General features: G+C 52.1%; 1 long non-coding RNA gene across 1 annotated transcript in view; it reads right to left on the minus strand.

Moving 5' to 3' along the window:
* Window positions 1-4042, minus strand: part of LOC311528400 — a 39497-nt gene extending 35455 nt beyond the window's left edge. Inside the window, exon 1 of the long non-coding RNA XR_014713596.1 lies at window positions 3711-4042. This is a non-coding gene — a long non-coding RNA (uncharacterized lncRNA). The remainder of the gene's footprint in view (window positions 1-3710) is intronic.
* Between the last annotated feature and the right edge of the window lie 12337 nt (window positions 4043-16379).

Consider the following 16379-nt stretch of genomic DNA (forward strand, 5'->3'; position numbering starts at 1 on the left):
GAAGGTCCAGTGTCCCCCACACTATCCCTCTCTCAGTGAGAACCCTCTTGGTCTCCCCTTCTCTTGCAGCGATGTAAACTGACGCTCTTCCGCTGCGCAGTGTTTCTCGGCTGGGCTCATTTGAAGACGCTGTTCCGCAGCATGGCCTGGGATGGCTCCTCACAGCTCTTGAAGAGTGTCGGGAAGTGCCTGGTAGGTGAATTCCTTGTGCCTTGAGAGGGGTGAATGGGGACTTGAGAGAGACCTTTCTAACCCCACAGCCTGAGGACCCATCCGCTTCGGTCGGGTTGCAAGACGCTATTCCAGGCTCTCTGCTGGTTCATTTCTGCAGGAGTTACAATCCGTTCCCATTGTTGACATTTTCCTCCACAACTGTCAGACCTCCAAACTTTTGTCTTTTCAAATGAAAGCGGAGGTTCTGGAGAACACAACAGTGACTTCAGAGAGGTGCTGCTCTGGTGTATGGGTTCGTATTGGCGGTTGCCATGGCCTGGCTATATGCTTTGGCTTTCCTGGACTATTCGCTGTGGGGAGAACATGTCATTTGTATATTGTGCATTTCTTCCTTCTTTCTTTCCAGATGCAGAACAACAAGAGCCACATCCCCAAATTCCTGTTCCAGGCCCTAGACTACCTGGAAAGCTCACAGACAACAATACGACACTCTGCAGCCTTGTTCATTGGTAAGCAGAGCAAATTCACTTCAGCTTTTTTAAATGTTTCCTTCAAAGCCCTTTTCTAGATGGCTGCTCTGTTCCCTCCGACAGCAACAGAATCCTAAAACGGGGTGTGTGTGTGTGTGTGTGTGTGAGAGAGAGAGAGAGAGAATTAACATGTATTCCAAGATGAAGGGAGCAACTTAGCTGTATCGACTGCACCAACTTCCCCTGCCCACAGCAGCTCTTTGGCTGCACCTAGGGGAGATTGAATTCACATCATGCTGGTTTGATGTGAATTCAGTCTCCTTTAGAAATCAGCTTCTCAGTACCTGCTGGGCATCTGATGCTTTATCTAATGTGCTTTGTGAAGAGATGTAAGGAATGTATTTAATTTTCCGAAGGGCTGTCTTGGGGAAATGGCTGCATCTTCAGCAGTTTTCAGCGAAGGATTTGAAAAGTAATGAGATCCATTGTATTCATTGTATGTCTAGGAAATACTATCCACCATTACTGTGATTTGTTGTCTGAAACAGTGAATGAAGATGGCATCTCCCGCCTGTATGAAGGTAAGGAAATACCTGTGTGTGTTTGTGCCTCTGTGGGAAATACAGGGGTGCAGACAGGGCCCGAACACAGGTTTGAATGTGGACACAGGTCCCTCTCTGTCTAAGGACAGCGTTTAAGGAAGAAGGATGGTCATGCGAGCATCATCGAGGTACCACAATATGTGTATGGGAGCAGGGGAATTCCATCTCTAGCTCCTAGTATAGACGTAACCTTAAAGCTGTGTGGGGAAAGTGTCTTCATAAAGGTCTGAAAGTCTGTAATGGAAGGCCTGACAGTATTGAAAAGAGCCGTTGTTATTAAGGATGATGATGATGACAATTACCCTCATCACCTGCCCTCCCTGTAATGGAGTGATTGCAGGCCAGGGAGATTCCCTCCGAGATTGGTCATCAGCTCATAGGAAATCCCATGAGGGCACATGGGAAACACTTCTCCCTGTGACCTCTTGAGGAATGAAGGCACAGGGCCACAAAAGATTTCAGTAGACATTAGGAGCCTAAATCCCTTTGTGGATCTCGGCCTAAATGTTGGATGGTTTAATGTCGCTGCGGCTGTCACTTTCCTGTTCCATCGAAAGAACAAGTGCCCCCAACCGTCTGTGTGTAGGGGTGTGTGTACGGGTGTAGGCCAGCGGAGGGGGAAGTGACAAGAATGGGGTCTCCTCTCTGTGCAGGGCTATTTTGGGAGGAGCGGAGTTGTTGTTCTTGTGCCCTTAGACTCTTGGGGAGCTAATAGCAGGGGGCGATGGCCATCGGGAGTGGAGATTTCCTAGGCACCAGGCACATCAGCACCAGAGGCTTTTCAACCCGTTTCCTCTTGGTTTCAGCTTTTCAGGAAGTGCCTTTGAAATCTGACAGGACCACGTGGTACATCCTCAACAGACATTATAAATGGTTGCAGAAGCTTGTAAATCTCGTGTCGGGTTCTGCATTTGACTAGGGAACCGGGACCGACACAGAAGAGCTCTTTGTCCTGCTATGGTACGTACACCAGGCGCTTATCAACTTTTTGGTGTCCCTAGCCTCTGTTTGCCAGCAGCTAGGAATGGGTGACAGGGCATAGAGCACTGGATGATTCCTGTCTGTTCACTCCCTCTGGGGCACCTGGCAGTGGCCACTGTCGGAAGACAGGATACTGGGCTAGATGGACCTTTGCTCTGACCCAGTCTGGCCTTTCTCATGTTCTTATGTTTGGAACTGGGGCTGAACAACGAGGTGGATATTGGCAGATGACACAAGATTATGCAGATTAATCAGCCTAGAGGAGACTTTGAAGAAGTTCAAAGGGATCTAATCAAGCCATGAGACTGGGCAGCACCATGGCGGATGAAAACCAGCGCTGATCAGGGCAGGGCCATACACATGGAAAGCAGTGCGGTGAACGACTCCTCCATGTCGCTGGGTTCAGAAGCCAAAGCACGGCTGGCTGGGCCCAGTGGTTGGAGCAAGGGCGCTGGGGCCGCGTGCTCAGAGTGCTGGAGGTCGAGCCGAGGGGAGCCAAGGGTTGGAGCTGGAGTCAGGAGTCAAGAGTCAGGAGTCAAGAGCAGGATTGGAACAGGCTGGGGAGTAGGGCCAGGGCCGGATTAACAATTCCCGGCCCATGGGAGCTGCGGGGGAACGCGCGGAGGGAGGGCAGAGCCGACAGGCAAGAGCAGCCCCCGGGACAGAGGTTCCCGGTGCAGTGCTCATCGCGGCGTGTGGCTGCGGGGGGACAGGAAGAGCAGCGTGCGGAGCCGCCTCGCCCCCACCCCAGCCAGGCAGAGCCGGCCCGGCTGGAACGCAGCACACAGGGGCTTTAGGGGCTGCAGCTCGGGCCCCCCTTAGCCCTGCTCCTTTCCTGAGTGCACCATTGCCCCACTTCTGCCCCGTTGCCACCCTCTGTTACAGGGCAGCACCCTGGAGCTGATCTCTGACATCTCTCTCCCTGGAATGAAGTCACTGCAGAGTCAGCACAACCCCACCTTTGGGCACCATGTAGGACATCTCACCCCACCGCACATGTAACCCTTCTGCCCGTCAGAGTTGGCAGCAACAAGGGCCGGGTTCAATATCTAGGGGTTCCATTCCAATAACACAATGCAAACCGGCTCGAGCCCCCACCCAGTGACCTGGGACCAATATATACCACCCCCGCTGGGCGCCTCCAAGAGGCAATACTTCCCCTCTCGCAAGCACATAGTCTGAGTGTAGCAAAAGTCTTTTAATAACAGAGAGAAACAATGTGGCATTATGTTGGGGAAACACCACCAACAGGATTCATAACACAACCCATGAGCAAGAACAACCCCACCCCAGGCAAATTGGGGCATGCCCTTTTCCCTTTGGTTCTTGAGTCCAGCAACCCCAAATCACCCAAAGTCCCAAAAGTCCAATGCCCCAAAAGTCTCTGTCCCTGGTCAGGGCAGCCCCAGAGTTCGAAAGTTTATCGGCGGAGCTTTACCTCCCAATCTGGGTGGAAATGGGACAGGGGTAAGAGGCACCTTACGTGATCTGAAGCTGACCGCCCCATAGCTCCATAGCGGCGCTCCGCTCCGCCAGCCGCCCCACGAACTCCTTCGCTCAGCTGCGCTCCGCTCCGCCAGCCGCCCCACGAACTCCTTCACTCAGCTGCGCTCCGCTCCGCCAGCCACCCCATGAACTCCTTCACTCAGCTCCACGGCCCACAAGCAGCTCCTGCCATCCACACACTGCTCCGCGTCGAACTGCTTCACCAGCCGTCCCGCAAATTGCTCCACAATATATCTTCAGGCTCCCCCACTACTTAACACAACACTCAGTGATTTCAGCTCTTAGGTGAATTCAGCTTATAATAGGGGAGCCCCAGTGCTGGTGCACTGTCAGCCCAAAGTGAGCTCAGCAGCCTATAACTAGACTTCTAATGAAATCAAAATTAGCTCTGATATTCCACAGTGGAGAGAGGAGGAAGTGCAATCAGCATGTAAGGCCCTCACCAAGGGGCCCATGCCACCAAGTATTAATACTTGTCCCCAGCCTCTCTCCATTCACACAGTTTTGGAACCCATGACCCTTGCCTAGCGAGTGCTACTTAGTTGATAGTGAATCCCTCCATCATAACAAAAGGCCACGTACAGTTCCAAGCACAGTTCCCATAATCAGGGTAATAGCAATTTATTCTTCCTGCCCCAATAACAGAGACACTGGGGATCCCACAGCAGCCAAAGTGACCATTTGGGCAGCTATGGTCTCATTCTAGGCGTGGTGGGTGTGCCTATGCAAATGAGATCGGCCCCTGAAGTTCTTTTCCACAACTTGCCACACCTCACCACCAGATGTCAGGGTGGAGCTCATCCTGACACTGCTTACATCCTCCCCCCAGCCGAGACTTTGTCGTCCCGACAAATCACACTCCCTTTATACCAACTCATTGGTTTCCTCCAAAGGGCCTCAGGAAGCCCACTTTAGCTTCCACAAGCCTGTGTGCTAAATGTATTGGCTCCTCACTAGTCACCCCAGGTGCATCATAAGTTAACCGTTTCACTGGTCTTATCACCCTGTCTCGTCTATTGAGAATCTCTGTTGCCGAAGTAAGGGGAACATCCTCTTGAGTGACGGATGGAGAGGCTTCCCTGGAGGGTCCCTCGGCTACTGGCGTAGGCCCCTGCACTCCTAGTTCTAACGCTGGAGGGTCCAAGGTGCCCAGGACATCCTCTACCTGTCTGTCCCCATTGTCCAATAACCTGTGTTTGTCATCACAGGGGGGTCTCATCAGCAGCACCGGGGTATCAGAAAGGGGCCTAAATAGTTCCGCCAATGGGTTTAGGGCGGAAAAGGGAGAACTCTCGTTTGGTTCAGCTGATCGAGACTGAAATCTTGTCTCCATCCCAGGATACACCAGGGTTGTGTCTTCCTCCTCAGACTCACTCTCAGATGTGCAGAATAGGGGTAAGTTAGCTGCAGGGGGCCCACTGTCTGTGTTGGATGGCGGCTTTGGTCTAGCACCTCTGTTCTGCCCGGCGGCCCTGCCGTGGCCCATCTCACAAGGGGTGCTTACCAATTCCCCCACAGGGAGCAAAAGGTTTCTATGCACCGTCTTTATTTGCCCTGGACCGTCTTCAGGTTTGATCTTGTAGACCGGCAGATCTCCCAGCTTTTCCATCACCAGGTAAGGTATTGCCTTCCATCTGTCAGCTATCTTGTGTTTGCCAGCAATACCCAAATTTCGCAGCAGGACTCTGTCCCCCGGCTGGAGCTCCTGCGAACGCACTCTAGCATCATATCGATGTTTGTTGCGGTCTGCGTTCTTCCGAGCCGCAGCGGTAGCTAAGCGATAAGCATCCCGCAGCTTTTCTCTTAGTCGGGATACATATTGCTGATGAGTTTCATAGCTATCTCCATCCTCTGATACACCAAAGCACAAGTCTATGGGTAATCTTGGTTCTCGCCCAAACATCAAGAGATATGGGGTGACTCCCGTAGCATCGTTCTTTGTGGCATTGTAGGCATGCACCAGAAATGCGACATGCTGGCTCCAGGTTGCCTTCTGCTCTGGTCGCAAAGTTCCCAACATATCTAATAGGGTTCGATTGAACCTCTCTGGCTGAGGATCACCTTGGGGGTGATAAGGCGTTGTCCTAGACTTTTTAATTCCTGCTATCTTCAGCACCTCCTTCAGAAGGTGACTCTCAAAATCCCGCCCCTGATCAGAGTGTATCCGAGCCGGGAATCCATAGACTGAGAAATATTTGTCCCACAATACTCGAGCAACGGTGGTGGCCCTCTGATCACGTGTGGGATATGCTTGTGCATACCGTGTAAAATGGTCAGTCACTACTAGAATGTTTCCAACATTCCTCTTGTCTACCTCTACAGACAAGAAATCAATGCATACCAACTCCAAAGGTTTGTTGCTGGTGATGTTCTTGAGATATGCAGCCCTCGTGGGCAGAGTTTTCCTTTGAACACATCGAGCGCAAGTCTCACATTTCCTGCGAACATCTTCAGCCATTCGGGGCCAATAGAACCTACTACGAATAAGTTCCAGGGTCCTCTCCATCCCTAAATGCCCAAAGTCATCATGCAGGGCCCTCATGGCCAGGGCTCTGTACTTTTTTGGCAGTACTAGTTGTGCTCGTTGTTTTTGTAAAGGGTCAGTGGTCATTCGGTGTAGCACTCCCTGAATCAGTTTTAGTTTGGTCCATTCTCTCAATAGTAGTTTACCCTCCGGGTTAGGTGGGACAACCGCAGTTGGGCTTCGCCCCTCCCTTTTGGCAAGTAGTGTATCACGAATGTCAATATCTTGCCGCTGGGCTTCTTGCCAGTCAGCCGCATTGAGCATGGGCAAAGGAGATTGGTCTAATGCAATATAGTTCACCGAAGCAGAAGGCATGCATTCAGGGGGCAGGCCCAAAGCTTCTGCAACACATCCCTGAAAGTCTTCACGGGCCTCTGGCTCTCGGCGACTCACACTGCAAATAGCTCTCACTCCATCTGTGGGTATCACAGCAACTTCTGGAGCCTGCGGACGCCTGGACAATGCATCTGCATCTACATTGCTTCTCCCTGATCGGTACTGAATGCTGAACTCATAGCTAGCCAAGGCGGCCACCCATCTCTGCCCTGTAGCATCCAGCTTAGCACTTGTTAACACATAAGTCAGTGGATTGTTGTCTGTCCACACCTGGAACTGAGCACCATACAAGTAGTCTCGAAATTTCTCAGTGATGGCCCATTTCAAGGCCAAAAACTCCAGCTTGTGGGTGGGATAGCGAGTTTCACTATCAGACAATCCTCGGCTGGCAAAGGCTACAGGTTTACATTTGCCTTCCACTTCCTGGTACAGGACTGCTCCCAGACCCTCCAAACTGGCATCAGTATGCAGGATAAATGGTTTGCTTGGGTCAGCAAAAACTAGGACTGGAGCATGAGTTAGGCAAGTAATGATTTCTTGAAAAGCCCTTTCACATCTCTCATCCCACCGTGGCCCAAATGGTGCAAAGGGGCCATTGTGTCTCTGCACAGGAGGCTTTGGGGACCTCCCCTTATTCTTGGACTTAGATTTGTTCTTGCTGAACTGATGTCCCCTGGTAAGATCATTCAGAGGCTTTACAATCGTAGCATAGTTTTTCACAAATCTGCGGTAGTAGCCACTAAATCCAAGGAAGGTCTTGAGTTCTCTGTAGTTACTTGGACGTGGCCATGTAGTGAGTGCTTCTATTTTATCAGGATCAGTACTCACACCTTCTTGGGACACAATGTGACCCACATACTTCACTGAGGTTCTGCAGAACTGGCATTTGTCAATTGAAAGCTTCAGACCATAATCCTCCAACCTATCAAGCACTTTAAGAAGTCTTTCTTCATGCTCCTCTAAGGTTCTTCCAAACACAATCAGGTCATCCAAATAAACTAACACTTGCAGTAAATTCATGTCTCCCACAACTTTCTCCATGAGACGTTGAAAGGTGGCAGGTGCTCCAGAAATCCCTTGGGGCATGCGTTCAAACTCATAAAACCCTAATGGGCAGATGAAGGCTGTCTTCTCCTTATCTTCTTCTCCCAGAGGGATCTGGTAGTATCCACTTCGAAGATCCAACACAGAGAACCACTGGCTTCCCAGCAAACAGTCTAAGGCGTCTTGCACTCGAGGCATAGTGTACTGGTCGACCACAGTACGGCTGTTTAGGGTGCGGTAGTCAATACACATCCGGATTTTCCCATTCTTTTTGCGGACTACCACAATGGGTGAGGCGTATGGGCTGCGGGACTCTGTAATGATGCCATTCGCAGCCAGCTCCTGAAGATGATGTCGCACATCTTCCATCTCAGAGAGAGCAATCTTCCTAGATCTCTCCCTGAAAGGTCGAGAGTCATGTAGTCTGATATTGTGCTCTACTCCTTTTGCACATCCCACATCCCACTCATGCAGTGAGAACACCTTGGATCTTTCACAAAGTTTCTTCCTCAGGCGATCTTTCCAGTCCTCGGACACTGGTGAATCTCCAAAGTCAAACTTTGCTGGGTCTATTGCCGAAACTGGAGTTTCATACTGGGGTTTTACAATCGACTCAGGCTCAAAGAGGTCTGCTATCTTTTGTCCTTGCTTCACAAAAATATCACGACTCGTTTCATTAGCAATCAATATAGTCACCCTTTCCTGGGCTTCAGCAGGTAGGGTTATGACTCCACTGGGGACCAGCACTCCTTCAGGGAGCTCTCCTCCCATCGGCTGCTCTATCATTGCTAACGTCCCTTTACTGCCTTTCAGACAGGTACTCATGACAAGCACTTCTTGCTCCGTCCTTGCAGGCACTACTAAGGGGGTTGTGCCCGCGTACTTCAGTGCCCCAAGCGGTAGCTCAGATGTGTCCCTTTTAGCGCTCTCAATTTTCCTATAGGCTTCAGCACAAAGCGTATGGATCATCAGGGTATTCAGGTACTGGTCCCCAGCCCGCCTTCTGCAGTAATCCGCGAGTACCTTGAAGAGACTGGAGTTGGTCCCTATCAGCACAGACACATCAGAAGTCCCTTTAGGGTCAGGGCATATTAAGGCAGCTGTGTCTACCTCTTCTCTTACCCCAGCAACCTCCTCTGGGAATTCCAGGTGCACTATGACATACCCTTGATAGGGGTATTCATCCATGCTGAGGCCACATAGGCCAAGGCCAGTCAGTGGCTGTATAGGCAGGTGCCTAAGCATCTGTTGGTAGAATGACTGAAATATAATAGTCACTTGAGATCCAGTGTCAAGCACTGCTTTACACTCCACCCCTTCGATCCTCACCATGACCTCTGCTCGAGGCCCTATCAGTCCTGCAGGGATCCCAGCTGGACAGTCTTTTCTGGGGGAATCTTCAAATCCTGCAGACCTGGGGGGTCCCCGTCCCCAGACCCTCTGGCAGCTACCGGATCTCTCCCAACTGATCCTCAGCTTTCCATACACTAAGGAGGGGTTTTCTTCATTACGGCACTTGGCAGCACTGTGTCCATCCTGACCACATCGGTAGCAGAAGAATTGACCTTTCTCCCTTCGCCTGGGGGGGATGGTGGCTCTAAGTGCGGGCTTCTCAATCGCCACAGTTTGAGGCTTCTTATTCCTAGAAGTCTTAACTCGGTCAACGGTACTTTGCAGCTCAGCTATCCGTTCCGTCAGGACCTGCATTTGTTGGGCAAGTTCCTCTCTGGTGCTCACCATCAGTACACTGGCCATTTGCAGTGGTGTTGTGCTGGCTGGCTCCGATGTTTGGGCTTCCCAAAACTCACTGGCAGCCTGCCTTTCTTCCTCCTCTCGGACCTCTTTTATCAGCTGGGAGTAACTTGGGGGATGTTCCCGTCGTTCTCTTAGCCGGAGATGAAGTAGAATCGGGTTCTGATACTGAGTTCCTCTTACAATTTGAGCCAGTCTGGTCTGATCCATCTGCTCAGCAGTCACTGCTCCCCTCATGACAGCTCTCTGAAGCAGTCTCTCCAGTCTCTGTATGTAGGCTGAAGCCTTCTCGCCCTTTTGTTGTCGGGAATTAAGGAACTTACAGTAGCTGTCTTCAGGGCCCTCTACGCTCCCAAAGTTGTGTTCAAGGGCCTCTAGGCAGTCCTTCACACTGACCCCAGGGTCAATGAGCTTCAGGGTGCGAATCACATCTAATGCTGGGCCGCCAAGGCTCTCTATAAGGCATCTTCGCTTTTCTGCATCTGGTACGGCCCACTCTTGCAGCATTTCAGTGGTATGCTCTAACCAGGGTTCAAACTCCTCCTCCCCAGCAAATAATCTTAACTTACGACAAGAGTCTGACTCAGCATGGGGAAGCACAACCTTTTCCAATATTTGCCCCAGAGCTTTTGTCCAATCATCAGCCGAGGCTGCAGCCTCTGAGCTAGAAGCTGCTGAGCCAGGGCCCAACAAACCTGACATATTAGCCATTATACAAACAGTAATTTCCTCAAAATATAAGCACAAACAAAAAAAAATATAAATTGTTTCCCAATGTAGTGGATCACTCAACAGGTGCTTGCGAGGGGTACTGACCCAGGCGATCCCGGACGAGCCCCCAAAAATGTAACCCTTCTGCCCGTCAGAGTTGGCAGCAACAAGGGCCGGGTTCAATATCTAGGGGTTCCATTCCAATAACACAATGCAAACCGGCTCGAGCCCCCACCCAGTGACCTGGGACCAATATATACCACCCCCGCTGGGCGCCTCCAAGAGGCAATACTTCCCCTCTCGCAAGCACATAGTCTGAGTGTAGCAAAAGTCTTTTAATAACAGAGAGAAACAATGTGGCATTATGTTGGGGAAACACCACCAACAGGATTCATAACACAACCCATGAGCAAGAACAACCCCACCCCAGGCAAATTGGGGCATGCCCTTTTCCCTTTGGTTCTTGAGTCCAGCAACCCCAAATCACCCAAAGTCCCAAAAGTCCAATGCCCCAAAAGTCTCTGTCCCTGGTCAGGGCAGCCCCAGAGTTCGAAAGTTTATCGGCGGAGCTTTACCTCCCAATCTGGGTGGAAATGGGACAGGGGTAAGAGGCACCTTACGTGATCTGAAGCTGACCGCCCCATAGCTCCATAGCGGCGCTCCGCTCCGCCAGCCGCCCCACGAACTCCTTCGCTCAGCTGCGCTCCGCTCCGCCAGCCGCCCCACGAACTCCTTCACTCAGCTGCGCTCCGCTCCGCCAGCCACCCCATGAACTCCTTCACTCAGCTCCACGGCCCACAAGCAGCTCCTGCCATCCACACACTGCTCCGCGTCGAACTGCTTCACCAGCCGTCCCGCAAATTGCTCCACAATATATCTTCAGGCTCCCCCACTACTTAACACAACACTCAGTGATTTCAGCTCTTAGGTGAATTCAGCTTATAATAGGGGAGCCCCAGTGCTGGTGCACTGTCAGCCCAAAGTGAGCTCAGCAGCCTATAACTAGACTTCTAATGAAATCAAAATTAGCTCTGATATTCCACAGTGGAGAGAGGAGGAAGTGCAATCAGCATGTAAGGCCCTCACCAAGGGGCCCATGCCACCAAGTATTAATACTTGTCCCCAGCCTCTCTCCATTCACACAGTTTTGGAACCCATGACCCTTGCCTAGCGAGTGCTACTTAGTTGATAGTGAATCCCTCCATCATAACAAAAGGCCACGTACAGTTCCAAGCACAGTTCCCATAATCAGGGTAATAGCAATTTATTCTTCCTGCCCCAATAACAGAGACACTGGGGATCCCACAGCAGCCAAAGTGACCATTTGGGCAGCTATGGTCTCATTCTAGGCGTGGTGGGTGTGCCTATGCAAATGAGATCGGCCCCTGAAGTTCTTTTCCACAACTTGCCACACCTCACCACCAGATGTCAGGGTGGAGCTCATCCTGACACTGCTTACACACAGAGCCCGACATTCACACAGCTTCTCGCATGTGGTTCCCTCACTCATCAGTGCCAGGCGGAGAGAGGAGAAATTCTCCCAGACTCCCTTTCACCATTGCCAGCCCCCAGGGTAGTGGCGGTTGCCGGGGGTTGGGTGCTCTCTTTAAGAAATGCCAGCTCTCCGGGAAGCTGCAAATGAACATTAGCAAAGTGGGGTGGTTTTGTGCAGTGGAAAACCACCCTGCTTGAAGGTTTTGTTTTTCTAATTTGTGCTCCTGCCCTTTCTCCCTCTTCCAGACATCTAGAGGCCAACAGGAGCCAACTGAGCCCACCACTGATCCCATCTCTTGTGAGATGGCAAAGCAGCTGTTGCACGGGAAGGAGGAGACAGAAGAGGCCGAGCAGCGTGTGCCGGGGTGTACCAGCCCCACGTAACCCCACAGTCTAGGCGGAGGAAGCCAAGCCCCTCCCCAGCCCTGCCGGACACGCTACAACTGGAGCACCAGTGTGAAAGGGAGCAGCTCAGCTCACGCTAGGCAGAGCGCCGAAAATGGAGGATGCACCTTGGAGGCTCCAGTCCAGAAGCAGCTGAAGCCCCGAGGCGCCGAGACCCAGCCGCACCCCCGGGTGCCTGCAGACGTGCAAGGGAGATCGGAGTGTCTGGGAGTTTCCCACGCCGAGCCCAGAGACCCCCAGCCCGTGGCCGAGAGACTTCTCCTCTGAAGTAACCTGGGTGAACGAGCCATTGTCATGCTGAGTGACGTCAGCATGTTCTGGTTGGATCCCCACTGACTCAACGGCAAACACATTGGCCACGGACAAGGCCCTGGGCTAGGGCAAGGGGGAGTAAGGAGAGTCTGGGTCCCCCTGCCCTGGCTGCCATTCATCCTCGGGTGGCTGCCCACATCCCCATTGCGCCACTAGACTGCACAGCCGTTGACTCTGGTCGTTGGGCCACACAGCCCCGACGGAGAGGACAGCCACACGGACTCTGGTCGTTGGGCCACACAGCCCCGACGGAGAGGACAGCCACACGGACTCTGGTCGTTGGGCCACACAGCCCCGACGGAGAGGGCGGCCGCACGAACACTGGTCGTTGGGCCACACAGCCCCGACGGAGAGGGCAGCCGCACGGACTCTGGTTGTTGGGCCACACAGCCCCGACAGAGAGTATGGCCGCATGGACTCTGGCCGTTGGGCCACACAGCCCCGGTCGGAGAGGGCGACCGCACGGACTCTGGCCGTTGGACCACACAGCCCTGGATGGAGAGGACAGCCGCACGGACTCTGGCCATTGGACCACACAGCCCCAGATGGAGAGGGCTGCCGCACGGACTCTGGTCGTTGGGCCACACAGCCCCGACGGAGCGGGCGGCCGCACGGACTCTGGTCGTTGGGCCACACAGCCCCGACGGAGCGGGCGGCCGCACGGACTCTGGGCGTTGGGCCACACAGCCCCGACGGAGCGGGCGGCCGCACGGACTCTGGTCGTTGGGCCACACAGCCCCGACGGAGCGGGCGGCCGCACGGACTCTGGGCGTTGGGCCACACAGCCCTGAGTGGGAGGGCTGCCATTTTGGCTCTGGCCATAAGGCCAAACCACCCTGAGGCTAAGGACAGTTATTTAGTTTCACCCATGGGACCTCGCCCCTTCACTCCTAAGGCATCGCCCATCTGTCACCATAAGACCCACACCATGATATAAGACTTTCGGGATCAGGATGCAAATATGAGTAGAAGCAAGGAGTAGCATGTGACCTCTCTAAGAGCTCCTGCCACTCCTCTACCAATATGGGGGTGTTTTATCTCCATCCATCTGCCTCAGGAATGGATTTGACCAATGGTGGGAAAGTTCTGGAGCAGAGTGACCCATCCGGAAGTGGGTCACGTGACCCCTCCGAGAATTCCTCCCAGTTGGGGTGAGCCTCAGCCCCTTAGGACCAGCCAGAGAGGGGATTTCACCAAATTGGGTAAGTGCTGTGGTGGGGTGACCTGCCCGCAAGAGGGGCCCATCACCGCTCCATGAAATCCCCCCACTGTCCTCTACTAATCGGTCAGGGTTTCACACACCCCATAGGCCATCCCAGAAGGGTAACGTACCGATCAGAATAGGCAGTGCCCGAAGGTCTAGGCCAGAAGCCGCCGATCTCTGGAGCTCCATGTTTGCGTGGCTGGCAGCATCCTCCTGGAAGTCGCAACACAACACTGCGTGGAAGAGCCCGTCTCGTTCCAAGGATGTCTTTTGCAGAAATCGTGGCCTAGGCCTTCGGGCTAAACCTGTTCTGGATTGGTACACGTTTACCTTCTGAGATGGCCTAAGGTGGGAGAGAAACCCTCGCCAATTGGTAAAGGGCGGTGTGAGGACTTTTTAGGGACCACAGGATCCTGTTGCGGGCAGCTCACTCCACTATGGCACTTCCCCTATTTGGTCAAATCCCCTCTCGGGGTGGTCCTACAGAGCTGATGTCCACTTCAGTTGTAGAGGACAGAGGGAAGAGTTCTCAGAGGGGAGACACAACCCCCTTCTGGATGGGTCACCCTGCCCCGCAGCGTCCCCTGATTGGTCAAATGCATTCTCTGGGTGTGTAAAATGCTGTTTGCCCCTGCCAAATTTTCGTAAAAGAAGGGAAGAAAGGCATGTACGTTTTGTGTTATCTATTAGGTGGCCATCTTGGACTTGGCAAAAGAATCTGGTGACCTTTTGCCATTGGCTATATTCATTTGGGTTGGGAAGCACACTCCCACGCACGGATTGAATCCGCGTAGATAGGGTCTAACATCCAGGCAGAGACGACGCAAAGAGGGATAGGGAGGGTTTTTAGTTAGGTCTACTCACCCGGTCCTGTGTCCATCATCGAAGTCTGTCCCTGACGTCCAATGTCAAGAGAGCAGAAGCTGTCCATCTCTCTCCCTGCAAGAGAAGGTAGAAAGCACATCAACATTTCCTCCTGGGTGTAATTGTTTGTGAGAGTGGAGCATTTCCAGAGTTAAAGTTTTGTTACTCCACCCCTTCTCTAGCCTGTCCTAGTCCTTTCCCCCATCGTAAATAAAGTCTTGTTTGTGTGGTTACCACTCTGTGGCCTTATTTTCGTGTGCTAAGGCAAGCTCTGACAGATGGGATTACAGAGGGGACTATGTGGGAAGACTTTACTGTAAGATTTCCCGCATCTTCTGAATGGGGTTTGGGTTCTGCCGTCTTTAAAGGAAGGAAAAATCCTGACAGGTGATCCTAGGGGGCTGAAACCCACCGTGATGAGTTAGTAATCTGTCCTATTCACCACTCTAGGATGGAGTCTGGGATGCAGGCTCTGGGATGGAGTTTGGGTGCTGGGTGCAGGCTCCGGGCTGGGGCACAGGGTGGGGGTGCAGGATGGGTGGAGGGGTGCAGGCTCTGGAAGGGAGTTTGGGGATGGGAGGGGCTGCGGAGGGAGGGGCTGCAGGCTGTGGAAGGGAGTTTGGTTGTAGGCTCTGGGCTGGGGGAAGGGGTGGGGGTGTAGGAGGGAGTTTGGGTGCAGGAGAGGGGGTGTGGGAAGAGGGTGGGGGTGCAGGCTCTGGGCTGGGGCAGGGAGAACCGCAATTAACTCATGCAATTAACTCAAAAAAATTAATCGCAATTAAAAAAATTAAAACTGCAATTAATCATGATTAATTTTTTAATTGTGATTTTTTTAGGTATGATTGATCACCCTGTTAAACATTGAATACCAACTGAAATGTATTCAAGATTTTGGGGTGTTTTTCTCCTTTTTTCAAATATACTGATGTCCATGACAACACAGAATACAGGGCTCACGTTCTAGGATGATGGTTTACAAATATTTACACTGTCAAAGTAAGAAAAGAAAGAGCATTTTTCAGTTCCCCTCATAAAAGTGCAGCAGTGCAAGCTCTTGGCCGTGAAAATGCAACTTACAAATGTAGATGTTTTGTTTTGTTCAGAACTGCACCCAAAAGGAAAACAGTGTCAACGTTTCGCGCCTACAAGGCCACCGGACGTTGAGAAGAGGCGTTCGCATGGCACTTTTGTAGCCAGCATTGCATGGTAGTTATGTACCAGGCATGCTAAACATTCGTATGCCCCTGCATGCTTTTGCCACCAGTCCAGAGGACATGCTTCCATGCTGATGATACTCGTTGAAAAAAAGTAATGTGTGAATTAAATCGGTGACTCAGCTCCTTGGGGGAGAATTGTCTTCTCCTGCTCTCTTTTACCTGCACTCTGCCACAGATTTCATCTCCTAGCCATCTCGGAGGATGACCCAACACGTGGTGTTCGTTTTAAGAACACTTTCACTGCAGATCTGACAAAAGGCGAAGAAGGACCAATGTGAGATTTCTAAAGACAGCCACAGGACTTGACCCAAGAGTTAAGAGTCTGAAATTGGACTCCAAAATTTGAGCGGGATGAGGTGTGGCGCGTGGTTTCAGAAGTCTGAAAAGAGCAACACGCCAATGTGGAAACGACAAGATCCCAACCACCAGACAAGGAAATGAACCTTCCGCTGGTGACATCTCAATCTGTCCTCAACATGGACACATGAGCTCTGGAACGGTGCCTGAAACGCGAAGGGACGTATGATTCTTCAGCACATCTGGCCTGTCAATATCCTGCGATGCCAGCTACAACAGTGCCCTGTCAATGCCTGGTCTCCCTTTTAGGTGACACGTCAACGAGAAGTGGGCAACATTAGCTCCTGCAAATGTCAACAAACCCCTGTTTGTCTGAGCGATTGGCTGAACAAGCAGTAGGACTGAGAGGGCTTGTGGCCTTTCAAGTTTTCCATCGTTTTATTTTTGAATGCAGTTATTCCATTCTGTTACGTGTGAAAAATGCAG

This window comes from Lepidochelys olivacea (genome assembly GCF_965140295.1).
Source record: "Lepidochelys olivacea isolate rLepOli2 genome assembly, chromosome: 11".
NCBI classification, from domain to species: Eukaryota; Metazoa; Chordata; order Testudines; family Cheloniidae; genus Lepidochelys; species Lepidochelys olivacea.